This window comes from Zingiber officinale, chromosome 4A (genome assembly GCF_018446385.1).
Source record: "Zingiber officinale cultivar Zhangliang chromosome 4A, Zo_v1.1, whole genome shotgun sequence".
NCBI classification, from domain to species: Eukaryota; Viridiplantae; Streptophyta; class Magnoliopsida; order Zingiberales; family Zingiberaceae; genus Zingiber; species Zingiber officinale.
In genome coordinates this window covers 139,735,405-139,743,594 of record NC_055992.1, presented here as the reverse complement: position 1 = coordinate 139,743,594, position 8,190 = coordinate 139,735,405, and positions in this window count along the sequence as shown.

Below are 8,190 nucleotides of genomic sequence, written 5' to 3'. Positions count from 1 at the left end.
AAATTTTGCCCTATATACTCCCCCTTAACTTTGGCTCCCCCTTAATTTTTGCTCCCCCTTAATTTGAAAAAATTTTTATGTTTGCTTTTCTTTTGCTACTCTCCCCCTTTGCCATAATTTAAAAAATGGGCAATGTGTAAAGATTTGTGCATGATTAAAGTTAGCAATATTCAACAGAGTTTGGAAGTTCAAGGTCAATTGGAATTTACGTTTTTAGAACAAGATTATTCTTTTAAGTTCAGTTGGTCCTTAAGTCCAAGCACAAGTCATGTTTATATATTAGGTATCAGAGCCATAGAAAAACAAAAAAAAAAAAATAGTATCCTTTGCCAACTGTCTAACCTTTAGCTACTCGCTGATTGTCTATAGGACAATAGCTTTTACCAGGTTAGTCAAGTTAAGTTATTTAGGTCCAGATAGACTTGACTAGAGCTGGAGAACTTTAACTTGATTAATGTTTATTGCATATTTAACGCCCAGACTCATATTGATGCACAGATGTAAGCATTCTTGAGTCCAGGCTCTACCCTATGCATCTCACACCATTCTATGTTTTTTAATCACAATCAAGGTAGACCTAGGTGTTTTGTGAGATGCTCTGGCTTAATTCTAGGGGAACATGATATCTAGGGGAAATCCTAAACTAAACCCAACTTTTGATAGTCTATTAAAATTGGAGTTTTGAAAACTGTTTTTCCTAGAATTTATAAAAGAATGTGACTAAAGGACTAATTTATTAGGTTAAGGTATAGTTAATCAAGCCTGAAGTGAAACTGTCCATTAGACTAAAAAGTCGATATAGATACAAGAGTCATAATAGAGCTGCTACAAGCTGTACTAGAGTCATAATAGAGCAACAATAGGAACTACTGAGATGAAGAGGGAGGTGGTCCGGAACCCAGCGACCGGAGTAGTGTCAGGATCTCAGTGTGACGAGCTCGGTCGTCCTCTCGTAGATCTCGGCGCAATTCGGAGAGCTCCTGTCGTACGTCTCGTCGTAAGTCGGAGACCTCCTGTCGAACCTCTCGTCGAAGATCAGAGACCTCTCGTCGCATGGACTAATGAAACTCGGAGTTCTCGTGCCGGATACTCAACATAGTCCTCTCTAGTCCGGAGACTCGATCAGCGAGAGTGCGGGGAGCTGGGTGTGGTGCCCGAGGAGGTGGTGGGGCAGGAGCAGCCTCCTCAGGAAATAGTGCCAACATGAACTCATCATGCTCTGCCTCCTCTGCCTGCTGGTGCTGTGCCCCCCTACGCCAGGACATGGTACCCTCATCGTCTATATGAATATTCGCTAGGGAAAAGTTCCTAGCTCCTATGATGTCAAACTCGGTCATGTAGCGGATGTCACCTCTGGTGACGTCAATGTGTAATGAGGCCATGTAAGCTGTTAGAATATGACAATAAGGCATATGTACTCGTCTGTTGGTCACGAATCCAGCTGCATAAATGATAGTGGAAAAGATGTGAAGACTGATGTCTATATCTAACCTCTGACACAGGGCATAGAGCAGGAAGGAGTGAAATGGACGCATCACCGCAATGTCGTGAGTGGTAAGCGGTAGAATACAAAGTACTAGAACCCTATAAAGGGCGTAGTCCTGAATTCTAAGGTTAAGTGACCTAAACTGGGTCTCAGTGGGATCACGCTGGTCCTCAAAGAAGGACGAATAGATCGTATCAAGGGTAATATGTGAGTAGGGATCTCCAAAAGGTAGCTCCCTAGGAGGGTAGCATAAAAAGGTGCATGGTGACTCTCGTAACCCTAGAAACTCACGTATGATGGTGGGAGATAATGTGATATCCGTGCCAGCTGCCCTAGTGGTATAGGAGTAGTCGTCTACTTTCACTAGGTTGTTGTAAAATTCGGCACATAAACTTATGTTTACTGCGCTGGCGCACTCAACTAGGTTTCGCAGCCTATAGTGGTTTATAGTCTCGGAGACTGGAATACAGGAGCGTAAAAAGAACGATCTGTCTATACATTTGGTCCTAATGGCCATGTAATTTGTTGACATAAACTTAATCCTAAGTTCTTCGGTGGGAAACTTAGGGTCAATGCTAGGGGTAGAGGGCCCAGCACCAGATTCAGTACGCTTCCTAAATATCAAACTAACATTACACTAAGAAGAAAAATTATAAGAAAGAAAGTTTAGGAGGGGATAAAAAATTTTACCGAGGAGCCATTGTAATAAATTTTAGAACTGACGACCTCGGTTGAGTTACGACTCCGGATCAACCGCGAAAAATTTTAATTTTCAAAATCTTCGCAAATAAGCTAGGAAGCTTAAGGAGGAAGATTTGAGTGCAAGGGTAGGGGGCGCCTGCTGCCCCCTATATATAAGGGGTTCCGGGCGCCCGGGGTCGTGTGAGGCGGGGCGCCCGGGATCGCTGCGGGCGCCCGGGGTCTGAATACCGGGGGCGCCTGCCCCCGATTTTTGACCGTGGTTTTATTAAGCTTTAATTAATCTTAATGTAAGTATGATTAAAGATGCTAAAATTGATTCTTAGCCATCTTTAATTGAGAATTAATTCAAATAATTTTGAAATTTATTTTTGTAAAGATTTTGAAAAGATTTTTAAATAATTTTGAAATTGATTTTGAAAAGTTTAAATAATTTTGAAATTTATTTTTGTAAAGATTTTTAAATAATTTTGAAATTGATTTTTGAAAAGTTTTTTTTAAAATAATTTTGAAATTGATTTTTGTAAAGATTTTGAAAAGATTTTTAAACAATTTTGAAATTGATTTTTGTAAAGATTTTGAAAAGATTTTTAAACAATTTTGAAATTGATTTTAAATTAATTTTTGTAAAGATTTTGAAAAGATTTTTAAACAATTTTAAAATTGATTTTTGAAAAGATTTTGAAAAGATTTTTAAAATTAATTAGTCATCTCACCCGATCTAATTTCTCAATCAGGGAATCCTATAGTTTTTGTGAGATGAATTGAGGTTCATTTTAAGGGTTTTGTTTAGTCTTGTGTTAGATTCAGGTTTAGCTTTGGATTCAACAAGTAAGCATTCTTTGGATAAACTTCTGGGCTATGGTGAGTCACAAGGAGCTCATTAAAGTAACCATGCCTTCGAGATCTTCCAAATAGTCCTACCCATTGAACTTAATACTAAAACTTGGTCTAACTAGTTAGGATCCATTTAAGGGTAGCTTCGGTCAGTTCCACTTGGCCAAATGCACCAGGTCGAAGCCATATCTTCCTAGACATGCGATGCCCAAGTTTCCCTAACGTACTATCATCCAAAAACTTCACCAGTACTGTGGTTCAAGTTAAACTTATCCCTTTTTAATCTAACCTTAAATACCCTGCCAGGTAATCCATTCTTGTTTTACCCATTCAGGGTAAATTAGGTTCAGTTACCCTGTCGGGTAGTTCAGTTGGAGGTGCCAGCTAGTTTGGACCCTCCTTCTATTTTTCATTTATAATTTTGATTTGTTTAATTTTGAATTTTGAATTTAGAATTTGATTTTAGTTTTTTAATTTAATTTCAAATTTTGAATTTTAATTCTTGATTTTTAATTTAATTTCGAATTTTAAATTTTAATTTTTAATTTAATTTCGAATTTTGAATTTGATTTTAGATTTTTAATTTAATTTCGAATTTTAAATTGATTTCATTTTAGCTTTCCCTGGATCACGACCTCGATATGGTCTGTCGAGGAAATATATTTGATCCTTCGGAATCCAGTATTGGTCAAGTCCACTTTGATTTATCAATTTGGACTTGGGGACCCATGCTTGGACTGATTTACTACTTTGTTTGTTTATTAAGGATAAATACGATTTATATTTCTTTTTATTTTTTATATCCTAGCCCAGTCTTATTGTAGACGGCTCTTTGTGTCCCAAGAATTAGATCCAAATTCTTGGAACCCAGAGAGAACTTTTCTAAGATAATTTTTAAGTCATTTAACTGATTTTTCAGATTTGAATTTTCTTTCTCAAGTTGTTTTACTTGAGTTGAATCTTCAGTTAAAGATTTTGAGTTAGTTGCTCCTTTAAGAATGGTTACTTCTTTTAAAAGTGACTTAATTTTCAAATTTGACTTGGCTAATTTGCGAAGTAAATAATTGACTAAATTATTAAGCCTAGGAATACTTACAGCGGAGTCTGGCCCTTCGGAAACGGATGCGGATCCGTGGCTTTGCTCGGAGTCGGCTTTTGACTCGCTTTCAGGTTCGATGATCTGGTCTCGGGCCATCAATGCGAGTAAACTCGTTTGGTCGAGTTCGTCGTCTTCGTCCTCCGAAGAAGATTCGTCCCAGGTTGCCTTTAGGGTCTTCTTTCTTCTTTGCTTTTTGGCCTCCTTTTGGTTGGGACAGTTGGCCTTGATATGCCCTTTCTGGTTGCACCCGTAACATGTGACTTCGAACTTCACCTTTGAGTTTTGTTGGGCCTCCCTGGATTGGACTGCCTTCTTTAGATCTTTCTTGTTGAAGCCCTTCTTCTTCTTGTAGAGCTTCTTTACCAGATTCACAAGTTCGCTGGTCAGTTCATCTTCTGAATCTTCTGAGTCAGGTTCATCTTCTGATTCCGATTCAATTTTTCGCCGTCCTCTTGATTCCCGTGTCTGATTCGTTCCTGCAACCAAAGCAATCCATTTCTCGGATGGCTGTGCATTAGTTTGTTCATGGAGTTCGAATTCGCTAAATAATTCGTCTAATTTCAAGGAGGACAAATCCTTAGAGACTTTATAGGCATCTACCATTGATGCCCATAGTGTACTCCTAGGAAATGAGTTAAGGGCATACCTTATTATATCTCTGTTTTCTACCTTCTGTCCGATTCCATGTAGAGAATTCAGAATATCTTGAATTCGGGCGTGCAAAGAACTTGCCGTCTCGCCTTCCTGCATTTTCAAATTATATAGTTTATTTAGTAACAAATCACGTTTACTCACCTTGGTTTCTGAGGTGCCCTCGTGAAGTTCGATCAGTTTCTCTCATAGTTCCTTTGCGGAGGAGAATGGACCGACTCTGTTGAGCTCTTCTTTGGTAAGGCCGCACTGGATTGTGCAGGTGGCTTTGGCGTCGGCTTCCACCTTTTTGATAAATGCTGGCTCCCAGTTTTCACAGGATGTAGGCTTGCCATCTGTACCAGTTGGTAGTTGCAATCCTGTTTTCACGATCATCCAGGTGTCGAACTGGATCTTTAGATAAATTTCCATTCGCCCCTTCCAATATCCGAAGTCTTCTCCGGAAAATAATGGGGGACGAACGGTGCTAAATCCTTCTTGTTGGGCCATTTAGATCTAAAAAAAATAGAAACAACAAGATCTATTCCAAGACTAAGTCTTGGATTAGTAGTGCGGGAGGAAGGAAAAAAATAACAGGCTCAAGTGGTATTGACCAGCTTTGAGCAAAAAAATCGATTCGTAAAAAGAGATTAGAATATAGCTATGAGGCTAAATTCTGATCGACTCCGAACAAAACCACGAAAAACTTGTCTTGAATAGTGGTTGCACTGATTCAAGACTACCCCGCTCTGATACCAATTGTTGGATCGAGAAGCGCTAGAGGGGGGGTGAATAGCGCTCGTGGCTATTTCGTTCGATTATCGAAATCGTAAAACACTCGAGTAAAAAACGCAGCGGAAATGAAAGAAACACAAGCAGATGAACACAGTGGATTTACTTCGTTCGGAGCCTGTGACGACTCCTACTCGAAGGCCCGCGATCCTTGATCGCTTTCGGTGGGCAACAACTATAAGTTCGTTAAGAGTATTACAAACTAATTACAATTCAAAGCTGTAAAAGGATTATACCGACAACAAAAAGATTAAATCCGAAGCTCCGGGTTGTCGGGGTGTCGTTGCAGCACTTCTGGATTGAGTTGTTAGCAGCTTGTCGCAAGGAGATTGCTTAGATGATTGTTGTTTTTGAAGCTGCACCTCAACCCTCCTTTTATATGCGGTTCCGGGCGCCTGGATCCCTTCCGGGCGCCTGGAGTGTGACGTGGCCAACCAACCGGGATGATCCACGTGGCGAAGTCGCGGCAGGGATAAAGTTTGGTCCCGGGCGCCCGGACCTGTTCCGGGCGCCCGGACCTCCGGGCGCCCGGACAGCCTTTTTCCAGCAGGCTCCTCACCTGCAAACAAAGGTTAGTCCGAGCAAAATACCCTGCAAGACAGTGTTAGAATCTGATAAAACATAATGAGTAATATTTGACAGTATTCGGACTGTCCGAGTCTGACTTTGGAATTCCAACCGGAAACCCTAGGTCGACCCGACGCCTACTGTTCCCTCTGCGGGGAACGCGTCCTCACCTACTCCACTCAGGAGATTTACCTGTTGCCAGTCGATCCTCCAGATCGACTGGACTTTCGCTCAGCACTCGATGCTTCCGGACTTTCTGCTGGACATCCGCTTCCCCGGCTAGTCCAGTCTTTCACCTGGTTCGCGACACCAGGACTTTTCACCTAGGGTTACCACCCCCTAGGACTTTTGCCTGAAGCCCTCGACCTGCCAAGACTTTCCGCATAGGGTTACCACCCCCTATGACCTAGGGTTACCGCCCCCTAGGGTTTTCCCTTTGCTTAACTGCAGCTAGGATTTCCTGAAATCCTCAAGTAGACTTGTTAGACACAAAAACATTCTTAACTTAGAATTCTTTGCCGTTATCAAAACACGAGTTCGATCGTCGGATGCTTCCCGCACCAACAGCACTAAATCAACATCTTGAGTTTTGTTCATCCTCCTAACATCTCACTTATATCTAATGTGCACTAAAACACATACAAGCTAACTTATAGTCATTGTGAGATGTAGATTTTATTTTTGACTTAAACTAAGGGGCCATGCATTTCTATCTAGACATTTTAAAATGATCATCCACCCAGGATGTCACTTGTTGATTAATGTCATTGTCCTTACTTTACAAGAAGTTAAAATAATGCATGAAAATGATTATGACTATATCACATGCATATTTTTTAAAATAACATCTAAAATTTTATCAAGGATAATATGATGTAGGTATGAATGCATCATTATATCATGGCAAAATGCATGTGTGAAGTGATGACATGACATGTGATAAAGCAATACAAAGCATGATAATTTAGCATAAACAAAATACTTAGATTATCTATCTAAGTTTTTTCCTTAATCCAATTTTGCTAAATTGAACCTAATTTGACCTAAAAGCTCCCTTTTCCCATAACTGTGCCAAAACCCCAATTTTGCACATTTCTTTGAATTATCTTATTTGTACTAATTTTAATTAAGTTCAAAATTTTAAATTATGGCACATTTTACTCTTCCAAAGAGTAAACAATTAAACCTTCTCATTTTCAAGGAGTACAACTACCTTGAAAATGTCCTCCAAGTGTCAACTTCTTCAAGATTAGGTTAACTACCCTCTCTAAACCCATCTAGGTTTCCAATTAGAGTTGACACTCTCTAAACCCATATAGGGTGTACAGAACACACTTTTAGGAACTCAAAACCTATTGGTGCTCCTTGGGTGTGCTAGGTACTCACTAGGGATAACTTCCCTAGTTACTTTCCTAATAACCTTCCTAGGCTTTTTAGAAGCCTTGGTCATGCTAGACTTCTCTAGGTCAACTCTAGGGATAACTTTCCTTGTGACATTCTTAGTGACTTTCTTTGGCTTCTTAAAAGACTTAGTCACATTGGTCTCTTCAAGGTTAACTCTAGGGGTGACCTCCCTTGTAGCCTTGACTTGACCACTAGACCTAGGATTAGTTCCATAGCTATATGAAATCCTATGGTATGAGGGCACATTATTCTTTGCTTTAGGTTTGTATCCCAAACCTCAATGACCATTGAATGACTCTTCCTTATTTATTCCTAGGTTTTGTCCATTTGACCCCTGATATGGGTTATGGTGAGCAGGCCCTTCGAATGATGGGGAAGTCAAGGTTGAGAGGAAGGAGGGATGCTTATAGCTGGTCGAATGTAGTAGGGTAAAGGCTGACCTAATGAAAGGCTCTTTGTATATGCCCGGGTGGCAAAGACTGATCGGGCCTAGAGAGGCCTACCCTTATTTAGATTGTAAGATACGATCAGCCAAGCGAAGGCTGAGTGAGTACAAGCGCGCTTGTATACGCTCGGTCAGGCAAAGCCCGACCAATCTTAAAGGCGCTCAACCTTATAAGGCTTCTAGTATACGAATGGCCGAGCAGAGGCTGAAGGAACACAAGCGTGCTTGTAT